General features: G+C 39.6%; 1 protein-coding gene across 1 annotated transcript in view; it reads right to left on the reverse strand.

Moving 5' to 3' along the window:
• Window positions 1-12100, reverse strand: part of sano (serrano) — a 453943-nt gene that overhangs the window by 177265 nt on the left and 264578 nt on the right. The window lies entirely within an intron of this gene.

The raw sequence follows: 12100 nt of genomic DNA on the forward strand, positions 1-12100 counted from the left end.
AACGTTCAGTTTTACGTGGAATCAGGGCCACAAAGAGTTGATATTTCTTTTCAGAATTCTCACATCCATTGACCAGGAAGCGAACTGCGGTCGCGCAAAATCCTTTAACGTTTACAGAACACTAAATACTGAAACTGGGGACTCACTGAAAATGACCTATTTCACTACCATAGTGCCAGTCCAGGTGAGGCCATAAATGAAAATAATTTAAAAGCCAATACCTAAAAATGTATTAACCCTAGCCTAGGAAACGATAGTAGATTGTTTTTAAATATTGGTCAAAACCAGATACTTCTCGGTGCATTTATAAGGTATGTCATATTTTAATTAAGTACCCTTGAAAATCATTTCACCACGGCACCAATAGAAAGTGCCGACGTGTGACTCGACGTTTCCTTACTGATGTTCTGAACAATGCGCTTAATTGTGAAGAATGTACGTTGAAATATCGCTACGGAAGAGAAGAGCCGAACGGAGAAAGCAAGCGATTGGCCAGACACGCAAACAGCAGTACGGGGCGTTATCATTGTCTCGGGATTGATCTTGAGACTTCGACTGCCGAACATGCGTTACTTTCTAAATTTCTCTTCTATGATGCAAGAATACCCAAGAAGACCTGCGGTTTCATTTTGTTAGAAATGAGTTCACAATGTGTGCGTGTTGTTGATTCATATGAAGGAATTAGGTTCTTAGCGTACACGCAAGTGTTATTGTGCGAGCTATGGTACTGTGCGTACCTTCCATGAAATGGCCTCAAATACTAGGTTGCAGTCCTACTGAAACAATGACATTAGGACTGCCTGGCACAGATTTCAACTTTCCTACAGCATTAAGCAGCGAAATTGGAGCTCTACAACAGAACAGTGTGTAAGTATGAATAAAAACTTGTCGGGTGGACGTTGAATTTACAAGCCAAAATAATTATAATACCGAATGCCAAGAATTTTTTTACACTCTTAAAAGTCGACTACCTCGTCGAGAGTCGAGCCCGTGATCTTTAGATCATGATTACCTCTGATTAATCGAGAGAGATTACTGCGCAACGACAGTCGTTGATTTGAAATAAAGATATCGTACTTTATTTACTGACTGGCTCACTCGGCGTCGTGGGTTCAACGTAAGTTATAACTTTCTAAAACAGCAAAAGGCTTCGACGCCAAAAACTGGCCAATACTACCTGTAAAGTCCATTTCCACTTTAGCACATGATACTGCAAGGGTAATTTGGTATTCCACAAGGAAATTGTTTTAACTGAAGTACAACCAACAGGCAAGCAATGTTTCGAACTCTTTTTCTTCTAAGGCTGCAGCGTATACGATACTTAAACATGCTGTTATTACTGTGAAGGCGACTTGATACAACAAGCGAAGTAGCGTGTTATGGTGTACAAACGACTACAGACTATAAAAAGTTGAAGATCGTGGTTGTTATCCTTCTCTTCATAAAATAGCAGGTTTGATCCCAATTGCGGTCGATAGAAATTAAGGGCGTTAAAATTCCGACACTCAGGCTTCTTTTAAGCCTGTTAGCAGTTAGAACGCATGTTAAAACAAATAATAAAATTGAAGAATTCAAGACTTTAGGCTATATCTAGAAAACTTGCTTTGAGCATGTAAGCCCCGTTAGAGAGTTGCATACAGTGTTTAATCGAGGACCTATCTTATACCAAAGGAACCAAATCCGTTCATGAAAGTATGAAATCAATACAGATGAAGTCGTCAAGCTGACCACGTGTTACTCCAGTGTCTTTAAGCCACTTATCCGGACAAAAGTAACGTTAGCATACCTAATGCCGTTTAGCAGCAGAATGAACACGAGTTTATTGCCTTTAGACGTCAATTAAACCTATTAGATACCAGGACTGAAACAATCATCAGTGAGTGGGCACACAGGACGTTCCACGTTCACTCTCCCGATTGAGAAAAGACTCCTTTGACATGGCAGATCTGCATATAGGCTGAAATAATCTTAACTAATAATGAAGAACATTGAAAATGTTACAGCGAAACGTTACAGGGGAGGTTATTATAATTAGGTCAAATGGACTATTGACCTATCCAAGGCTTTTCATATGTAGATCATGGGAGACTACTGACGAAAATGAGGGCTATTGGACTAGATAAAAGAGTGGTTAAATTGGTGGCTAAATTTCTAGAAAAATAGAACTCAGGAAATTAAAGCATTCTGATCCTGTAATTATTGTTACTTTTTTTTGCTATTGCTTTTACGTCGCACCGACAGAAATAGGCCTTACGGCGATGATGGGAGAGGAAAGGGCTAGGACTGGGAAGGAAGCGGCCGTGGCCTTAATTAAGGTACAGCCCCAGCATTTGCCTGATGTGAAAATGGGAAACCACGGAAAACCATCTTCAGAGTTGCCGCAGTGGGGTTTCAACGCACTATCTCCCGAATACTGGATACTGGCCGCACTTAAGCGACTGCAGCTATCGAGCTCGGTGTGTAATGATTAAGAAAAGGGCCCCGCAACGCAGGATTATTGGAACATTATGTTTTCGTATGTAGGCCTATATAAATAGTATGAGTAAAGAATTGGAACCACAGATAAGGTTTTGTGTGGATGATGTTAATACTGTACAGAGTAGTAAATACGTTACAAGATTGTGAGCGGCTACAAAAGTAATAATGTTATTGGCTTTACGCCCCACTAACTACTTTTACGGTTTTCGGAGACGCTGATGTGCCGGAATTTAGTCCCGCGGGAGTTCTTCTACGTGCCAGTAAATCTACCGACACGAGGCTGACGTATTTGAGCACCTACAAAAACCACCGGACTGAGCCAGGATCGAACCTGCTAAGTTGGGGTCAGACGGCCCGCGCCTCAACCGTCTGAGCCACTCAGCCCGGCTGGCTACAAAAGGACCTCGACAATGTTGTGAGATAGACGGCAGACAATGGTATGATAAGTCAGATTGTATGTTACACCAAGAGCAAAAGTCCTCTGAGTTTTAATTACTGTCTTGATGCGGTGATAGTTCCTCACGGGGATCATTTTAAGTATGTATTTTGTATGTGTTAATATAAGAAATAATCTTCATTAACGAGTTTGTAAATAAAGGTTGCAGATCTCTTATGCCCGGTTTCTGGAATGGTGAGATATCTTTCCGATAACTATTGCTTTGTTAGAGCTGTCGACTCGATAAATCTTCGCTGTGTTGCACAGCGGAACAACAGCTAACTTATCGAACTGTCAACTATTGGCTCGTTGATCGAGTTTCATAAATACACACTAGATGCCACCCCTCGTACTGCTTTGTTTTTGTGCATTAGGTGTGTTCCCTAGATTGTCAGGCCCATGTGCACAAGTAATGCATCGCATTTGAGCTTTCTGTGCAGCTCCTATTATCCCATCTTTGCCATGCAGCGAGAAATGGGTATTCAACTAGTTCTTGCAGACGTGGGTATCAGTTTCGTGGTATTTATGGACTGTCAGAAGAATTTGACATTGTTTGAGGATTTCTAATGAAATATGCACACGAGTGACACATGTCACGCGCAATCCAGTTTGCACTGAGCCTTATAAGTACACCGTATATCTTTCCTGTTATTACAAAATATGAACAGTGTTTGATCACAGCATAACGATATATATCGGGTAATTAACATAATTACATAACCTGTTAGTTCCTTGTAATGTAATATCGTTAATTAAAAACAATCCCACGATAAAAGTATATGCTCACTGCCAATGCAAGTAGGCCTGCAGTAGGCCTACTACGATAAATGTGCAATTATCGATTATACTCAGTTACTAGTACCAATGCTTTCATGGACACGAATGCAGTCACAGATACAAATATGATAAGACTCAGTTCGGTAGTACTGAATCTTAAAGGGTATCATAATTAATAATTGATCAACAGGGGACAATGGAAAATTATTTGTCACAGGACACAAATTGTCGCCTGTAACCTCTACCAAACCTATGACAGTAATTTGTTTAGCCTCAATCTATCTTTGAATTCATTTTCACTACTGTATACTTCATTAGGACATTAGGCCGACAATGATATAACCGTGGTCGTTCTAGAATGTTGACCATTTCTATAATTTCTTCGTCGGAAGAAGATGAGGAAGCCATAGAAAATTTTAACAAACACAATGTTAGCTGCTGATACTCAAGTACTGCGCACGCGCCCAGCAAGTTAACAAATAGATATCTCCTGCTCAGGGCCCTCTAATCGAATGGTTAACTTGTGTTTTAGCGTTGCACGAACGTGAGATACATCTATCGGTTCGATAAATCGCTTGCTAACTTACTTGCATTACTTGTGTGCATGCGCCTGACAATCTAGGGAACACACCTAATGCACAAAAACAGACCAGTACGAGGGGTGGCATCTAGTGTGTATTTATGAAACTTGATCAACGAGCCAACAGTTGACTGTTCGATAAGTTAGCTGTTGTTCCGCTGTGCAACGCAGCGAAGATTTATCGAGTCGACAGCTCTAACAATGCAATAGCTATCGGAAAGATATCTCACCATTCCAGAAACCGGGCATAATTAGCAAGCGATTTATCGAACCGATAGATGTATCTTACGTTCGTGCAACGCCAAAACACAAGTTAACCATTCGATGCCGCTATAGGTTCGATATCTCACGTTCCGGAAACCGGGCATTAATGTGGTTATGGTGGTATTTAGGGGTTGTAGTAAGGATGTAAAAGAGAGGGCGTACAAGTATGGTAAGACACCAATTAGAGTATGGTTCCATGGGACGCACATCAGGATTACTTGATTCACGCGAACTGGAAAAGATCCAAAGGAAAATAGCACGAATTTTTGGATGATTTCCGACAAAAAATTGTTACAAAAATGTTGCAAACTGCAAACTTTGGGCTAGGAAGAATTGGGGGTAAAGAGACGAGCTGCTCGACTAAGCGATACATTTCCAAGTTCTTTGAAATCATTTAAGAAAAGACTAGGTAATTAATAGAGAATCTGCCACCCGGGCAACAGCCCTAAATGAAGATCAATGATGATTGATTGATTGATTGATTGATTGATTGATTGATTGATTGATTGATTGATTGATTGATTGATTGATTGATTGATTGATTGATTGATTGATATATCAAAGATACAAACGAGCCGTTTATCGCGCATTGTTCGTGAGAGTGAAATGGAGTACCAGTAAACCAACTGATGTTACGCTGTATGATTTATACCAGGGATGGCGAACCTTTTCCAACTAGTGTGCCATTTTAAGTTTGGTTTATTACTATCATCTGTTGACTGTGCCACTTGTTATTTTCCATTAGGGGATGTCTACAACCCCCCCCCCCCCCCCGGAACTTCCTTTATAAATTCCCGATTATGTTTCATAATATGTCATTTATTTATTCATTTACAGATTCATTTATGTATTTATTTATTATACATATATCTGGTAAATACATTTGATTGCATGTTCCGTGGGGCTGTGCCTTAATTATGGCCACGGCGGTTTCCTTCCCACTTTTACGCCAATCCCATTTTCGCCGCAAGGCCTATCTATGTCGGTGCGACGTAAAACAAATTGTAAAAAAAATAGTTATTAGATACAAAATTCAAAAGTACTAATATTTCGAATAGACTTAACTTCCTCCATTAGCTTCATTATCATTCCATGTTGTAATTTGTATGCTCAACAATTAAACTAATTTCTCCCTCATCACATTTCCATAACGAAATGGAAAATTTAAAAAAAACAGGTATCCTTTTTTTGTAAGGTCACATTCTGCTTTCATCAAAACATACTGCATAATGTGGGAGTAATCCAAATTAGCTTTCAACTGCTCCGAAACTTCTTCACTTATTTTTAATATTCTATCCTTGACAGCAGTTTGGCTGGCTGGCATTCCTTTAATTATGTTAATTATTAGTTGTTTGTTAGGGAAGTTTTCAAATTGTGTCGGACGTCAATAAGAAACTTTGTTTCAACAACTCACCGTCAGAAATCGGTTTCCCATGCATGCTGTACTATGCAGTGAGACAGATGGAAACAGCCGCAGTGATATTATTCCTTGGCCGAAAAGATGATACAAAAGAATTAGCTTGTTTTGTCAGTGTTCGATATTTTGTTAAACGAACTCTCTTTTTTCTTCATTTGAAATGGAACAAATATTCGAATGATCAGTCTCGAAGTTGCGCTTTACATTAAATGTGGGGGATAAAATTGTTTTCGAACACAGGAAACACATCTTTTTATGAGTCCGAATTCCCTTGGCCAGAGTTCTTGAAAAATACGGTCACCACCTTTGTTAAGTTTCTGCTCTTTTCAGCACCGAAAACATGTTTGCGATGTCCGTATACAAAACCAACAGAAAACGACACTATCTCACTTGACTTTCCGACCTATCAGTGTAGCAGTGTTGCCATATTGCACGTCCGAATGGAACTAGTATTTAGATTTTTGATATTTATTTCTTACACGTGAAACTTTATATGTATTGTCTGCAGTGCAAGACGTATATATAAAATATTATTATGTTCATGTGGTGTGCCACCGAAATCGTGTTCGCGTGTCACCTAGTGACACGCGTGGCATAGGTTTGCCATCCCTGAATTTTATACAATTGGGAACATGCATCATTTTCAAAAATATTTTTTTTGAAAAGTACACCAATGAAATAGTACGTAAACGTATTACATTGTGGTATATTGCCTTGTTTTCTACCATTAAAAAAATATTTAATAGTGCCTTTCCGCAAGGCGAGTGAAACGGCCTCTGACGTAAGCGGCGCGCTGTGACGTCACGATCCAGTACCGCATGGAGCTCTACCAGCCTTTGTGCATCAGCCGTTGCTAAAAGCCGATCGTTTATTATTCATGATCGCGAATAACTTCGAAATGACAGAAGAAAGGTTCAAAACAGCACAGTCAATCTACCATGTGTAGATGTCATCATTCTTGAAAAATGTGACTTTTGTGGCCGCAGAAATTAGCGGATAACAAGCAAGTTTGTAAGTGGCGTCTTTTATATATGTGCAATGTACTGTAACCCATAGTATTAGGATAACAACGAACCTGGATAGATATCACATCACTTTCAATATTTCCTTCTGGACTGATTCCCCTATTAAAGAATAACATTACATTTTCGGGCTTTGAGCATTAGTAAAGTAAGAAATCGGATTTCAGCACTAACATAAACATATAGGTAGCATTATAGTACTAGTCCGCTTCTGTGGTGTAGTGGTTAATGTGTGCCACTTCCGGAGGCCCGGTTTCGATTCCCGGCTCTGCCATGAAAGTTGAAAACAAATAGTACGAGGGCTGGAACGGGGTCTACTCAGCCTCGGGAGGTCAACTGAGTAGAAGGGTTTCGAATCCCACCTCAGCCATCCTTGAAGTGGTTTTTCGTATTTTCCTACTTCTCCTCCAGGCACCTAAGGCCACGGCCGTTTCCTTCCCTCTTCCTTGTCTATCCCTTCCGATCCTCCCATCCTCCAACAAGGCCCCTGTTGAGCATAACAGGTGAGGCCGCCTGGGCGAGGTAATGGCCCTCCTCACCAGTTTCATCACCATACTCAAAGTCTCACGTTCCAGGACACTGCCCTTGAAGTGGTAGAGGTGAAATCCCTCGCTGAGTCCGAGAGAAAACCGACCCTGAAGGATAAACTGATTAAGAAAGAAAGAAAGAAAGAAAGAAAGAAAGAAAGATCATAGTACTGTAGGTCTATAACCTATCATTTCTAAAAAAATATATATTTATGGTTGGGGCAACTGGCCTACCCACTTCCGGGGCCCATGAAAGAGAATTAAATATCTTGGTGGAGGGAAAAAGTTAAACATGATAAAGATAAATATGACTTCATCTAGTTTTCACAAGTTGGGCTGAGTGGTTCAGACGGTTGAGGTGCTGGCCTTCTGACCCCAACTTGGCAGGTTCGATCCTGGTTCAGTCCGGTGGTAGTTGAAGGTGCTCAAATACGTCAGCCTCGTGTCGGTAGATTTACTGGCACGTAAAAGAACTCCTGCAGGACTAAATTCCTGCACATCGGCGTCTCCGAAAATCGTAGAAGTAGTTAGCGGGGCGTGAAGCCAATAACATTAATTACATTTGGCTTTTAACAAGCTGAGCATATCAGGAAAGAAAAGTGTCCTGGTGACATTTTAGTAGTTCAATACAGGAATGTCTTTGGGTGCTGTGACTTTTACTTTTTTTTTTGTTTTTGCTGTTTTTTTCTTTACGTCACACCGTCACATATAGGTCTTATGGCGACGATGGGACAGGAAAGGCCTAGGAATGGGAACAAAGCAGCCGTGGCCTTAGGTACAGCCTCAGCATTTGCCTGGTGTGAAAATGGGAAACCACGGAAAAACATCTTCAGGGCTGCCAGTAGTGGGGTTCAAAACCTTCTATCTCCCGGATGCGAGCTCACAGCTGCGCGCTCCTAACCGCACGGCCAACTCGCGCGGTATTTTTACCCTTCGGTTTATTGACTTGGCTTGTATAACCGAAAACTTAGGCTAAGTTGGATAATATTTTAAACACCTACATCACTATTTTCACCTGTGTGCAATTATGTTATTTATTTCATTAATATTATGATAATTATTATAATTGAGCATTGTTAACTTATAAGACCCCAACAAACAAGCATTGGTTTTGTGTAGAGTTATACATTTGTTAAATTCACGTTGTTTCCTTTCGTGATGTACACGCCTATTCTTTGTTACATTATAGACTATTTAGATATAGCCTAAATTTCTTTACCAATTAAGCTCTTCAATAAAGACATACATAACTGTCCCATGCTAAGATATATTGGTAGAATTAGAGCTGTCAAAATGGTTCACAACCCCTTTGATTTATTATCTTGACATGGATCACCCAAAACATAGGTTAGGTTTGGAGAATACTTTAATAATCAGCATTATTTAATGCACTGTTTATTACTTTCATATTCCAAGATGTAATTGAAGCATTTGAATAAAGCATCATACATTAAAATTTAAAGTTTTACCACTAGAACAGCTGACATGGAAAAATGATTTGAAAATTCAAACAAATTCATCTTACGTTAAAATCTTCAAAAAAATAAACTGTAGACTTTTCCGATATATCACCAGCATTTTTCCGGCTCGCCAAAATCCATTTCTCCCTAGTTTTAGCGTCTTTGGAACATGTATAAAAAATTTGTTTGGTATGGTATGCGATGTGCTATTGCACATCGGAACTCTACACCATGTATAAGTTTTCTGCGTCACTGTTTGCGCAGGATTCATTTTAAGTCTAAAATATACCACTCAGATTATTATCCGATGTATAGACCTCGAATTTAATCATACTAGACACTAACGTAAAGTAGAAATACGCGAAGTGTATCCTGCTTCTCACAGCGCACTATGCGTTATTTCGTCTGCTAATTCAGTCAACCTGTACGATGACGTCAGACCAATGAGATCGCGTACTTGCGTGACGTGACATTTTCGTAGATTTTTATCATGTTTGGAGTTATTATTTGTACATTCTGATCACATTTTTGAATTCTGCACGAAATTTTGAATCAGATTAGCATATTTTTAATTAAAACCCCGGATCATGCATGTTCCCTATTGTCTGTCTCTCTCCACTGCTACGCCAATTCTACAATAACACATTCTCTATTAACCCAGTTGTCCAACCATGTTCCGCGATGCTAGGAGTATTACCTTATTAGAATTTACTTTAGAAGAACAGACCAAGAGCGAGCATACGAGTCTATGGAGCGAGGAATACGATATCTTAAAAACAGGGGGGTATTTATTTATTTATTTATTTATTTATTTAGTACACACTACAGGGTTTCTTTACTCGATTTACAGTGCGCCACTCCTACGTTAATAAAAATGCATGACAACAGCACTAATAATACACTATATTATAATAATTTACCAAACTAATAATAGTAATAATTAAACAAGCAATGCTGATAAACACGTTTTAGAGTTGAATGTATACAATTAAATTTCATTAATGAACAAATGGAACAACAACTTTTACCAAAATAATAATAGTTTACATTCTGAACACATTATGAGGGAAATGTAGAGGATGTATACTTATTTACAATTCTGTAGTTCGCACATCATGACTGGATGAAATGATTTTACGATTTATTAGATGGCAATGTACGTATTGGCATCGTTTAATTTGTTTTTGTTCCTAAGTACAAAACCCGGGTCCTCTTTCCTCCATTAACCATCTTTTGTAAATCAAGAGTAACGGTTAGTTCTCTGTCAAATAATATTCCAAGATCTTTCATCTCATTTATTTTTCGTAGGTCATGTACCTCTGGCACCCCTATGTTGTGGCTTCAATCCGAATCCATCCTGATTTTCATAATCTGTTTTTTCAGAGTGTTTCACTGTAAGTGGAGTAGCCATCAACTGAAAATCGCAGTCTGATAAATAAATAAATAAATTAATTAATTAACTAATTAATTAATAAATAAGTTTTATGCTACTCCTTAGTCCCGCTTATTGATACAGGGTTGGTGATATGAATTTACATGAGACGTTTTATGGCCCAATGCTCTTCCTAACACCAACCTCAGTTAAGGAGCTAATGAAGATGTAATCAATGGAGGTGAATGAAACTAGGTAACGAAGTGGAAGGAATCGGCTATGGCCTATGAATTGGAACTGCTCCGGCATTTACCCGGAGGTGAAAATTGGAAACCACAGAAACAAATTCCAGAACAGGCGATGAGAGGATTCGAACCCACGCGTCTCCCGAATGCACAGCTTAGATTCATATCCGTAGCGCGTTGACATGCGTGGCCACTTCTCTCGGTGAATAAATAAATAAATAAATAAATAAATAAATAAATAAATAAATAAATAAATAAATAAATAAATAAATAAATAAATAAATAAGAGAATAGTTTCAATAAAATCACAAGAACTTAGGATTGCAGGAGTTTTATTACGTTGTGCATAAACTTAACACTGTACCCAACGTGATAAATTGAGCACAACCCATAGCTCAGGCAGATTTCAAAATACTAGAAATTTGTTTTATGGCAAATGTGATTCGAGTCCCAGCCAATTTAGTGAGATTTCCTGAAGTGAACTGAAATTCACGCCCAGAGGTTTGGTTCCCACATAAATTTCGTAATATTAATAACAATCGTATGGCCTCAGCTATCGTGTGTAGACAGTTTAATTTGATGTTATATGGGATGCCTCCATGTCAATTTCGACGTTCCGTATTACTCTACCAAAAAGTATAGAAACCATCTCCTTACTGGTGAGTTTTAATGAACACAGTCGGGTAGACATTAAATGTATCACCAGAGATCTTCTACATAACAACACCGTACAACATGGAGTCACGAATTATAACTTTTTCAACCCTCCAATAACCCGACAACCTCTGCCGGGTTTGTAACCGCGCTCTTGGGGTCCGAAAACTGAAACTGTACCACTGATCCAAAAAGGAGGAAAACTGATATCAGTCGAAAGATCCAGACATAAACCGAGTTCTAAGGATTTACGTGGAGTACACACGGAGTGGATGAAAATCGGAGGGCACAGTTAGTCCCATTCATCTCAGTGCACCTGACTACACAGCGCTGTCAAATTATAACACTTTCTGCACTTTTTCTCAAGATGTCAGTCAAAGGTCAGCGTCTTGCAACAAATGCTACTCGTTTCCTAACAGACTGTGGGAACAAGATATTGAGTAACAGCTAGAATGTGACTTCTTCTGGCGTGATGTAGAGACAACGTTAAAGTCCAACGGGTAATCTACAGCAACGAAGTGAAGTAAGGAGTGTGCTTGCCGGAGCCCCTCTTACCTTCCTTTCTTAGTCATTTTACCGCCCAGGGCTGGCTTTTCCTTCGAACTCAGCGAGGGATCCCACCTTCACCGCCTCAAGGTCAGTGTCCTAGAACGTGAGATATTTGGTCGGGGATACAACTGGGGTGGAGGACTAGTGCCTCACCCAGACGGCCTCACCTGCTATGCTTAATAGAGGCCTTGTGAGGGGTGGTAAGATTGGAAGCCATAGGCAACGAAGACGGAAGGACGCGGCCATGGCCTTAAGTTAGGTACCATCCCGGCAATTGCCCGCAAGAGAAGTGGGAAACTTCGGAAACCACTTCAGGGAT

The sequence above is a fragment of the Anabrus simplex genome, chromosome 2, assembly GCF_040414725.1.
Source record: "Anabrus simplex isolate iqAnaSimp1 chromosome 2, ASM4041472v1, whole genome shotgun sequence".
In the NCBI taxonomy this organism is placed as follows: Eukaryota; Metazoa; Arthropoda; class Insecta; order Orthoptera; family Tettigoniidae; genus Anabrus; species Anabrus simplex.